This window comes from Lepisosteus oculatus, chromosome 14, assembly GCF_040954835.1.
Source record: "Lepisosteus oculatus isolate fLepOcu1 chromosome 14, fLepOcu1.hap2, whole genome shotgun sequence".
NCBI lineage: Eukaryota > Metazoa > Chordata > Actinopteri > Semionotiformes > Lepisosteidae > Lepisosteus > Lepisosteus oculatus.
The window spans coordinates 43,716,951-43,717,929 of NC_090709.1; the positions used below are offsets into that span (position 1 = coordinate 43,716,951).

Consider the following 979-nt stretch of genomic DNA (forward strand, 5'->3'; position numbering starts at 1 on the left):
CTGATTGGTTGATCAAGGTGAGATATGAGTCACTTACTCCTGACACTTAGTAATGCAGTCCAGATGTCCAACTGGCACTCCCTAAACAGATAGGGGCCAATGGATGACCATTGATCATGATAGCCAGGCTTAGCTAAGTGCATCCCCCTGTGGGAGCTGTCCTTATCAAAAGAAAACATCTTGCATGAATGGTTTCTCTGTGGCTGCACCACAGAGATGAACAGAGAAATGGGGCCTCATTTGGGAAGCTCAGAAACACTTAATTCTGCATTATTATTAAGCCTCGCCGCTACAGCATGTAAATGAGGCAACTTGCAAGGCGAGCAGGCTCGGTGCACACCGAACGCAGATGTCTCAGAGCAGTTGAGACGTGTCCAAGTGGCTGTCAAAGGACAGCACTTTGCCGGTGCCGTGGCTTAGTTGGCTAAAGCGCCTGTCTAGTAAACAGGAGATCCTGGGTCCGATTCCCAGCGGTGCCTTTATTCCTGTCTTACTGTACAGAATTTATCCTTATGGGCAAATCCCATGCCTTTTAATTCAGGTGCATGCAAGTGTTCGTTTCCTTTCTGGAACAACTTGTTTTGAAAGAAATCTATACAGCTTGCGAAAGATGAAACACAAATCTTTCTTATCAGTGAGGAAGAGGTACTCCCAGCAGGCCAGCTAATACCAACAAAGTTTTTTTTTCACCCTAACCCAGAGAATGGCGAAAAGCGAGGCGCCTGTGGCTCTGCAGTGTAATCAGTTCGCGAGTTCGGCAGTTAGCTGAAAGAGTGGTAAATGGAGCTCGCCCCAGCCCGTCCTTATTCTTTTAAAGAGGATAAAAAATTAACTTCGCCGCCATTACTACCAGCTTTAAAAGACTGCCATGGGCACGGAAAAAAACACACTACAGATGACTTTTCTGGAACCGAAGCAGAGATTCCTTTACGAACCAACTGATAAAGCTCAGCCAGTGAATACTGATAACAGAATGTGA

General features: G+C 46.1%; 1 non-coding gene across 1 annotated transcript; it reads left to right on the forward strand.

Annotated features, from left to right (window-relative positions):
- Positions 1-405: 405 nt before the first annotated feature.
- On the forward strand, positions 406-479 carry trnat-agu (transfer RNA threonine (anticodon AGU)). The gene has a single exon. It is a non-coding gene; the product is annotated as a tRNA-Thr (tRNA).
- The last annotated feature ends 500 nt before the right edge of the window (positions 480-979 follow it).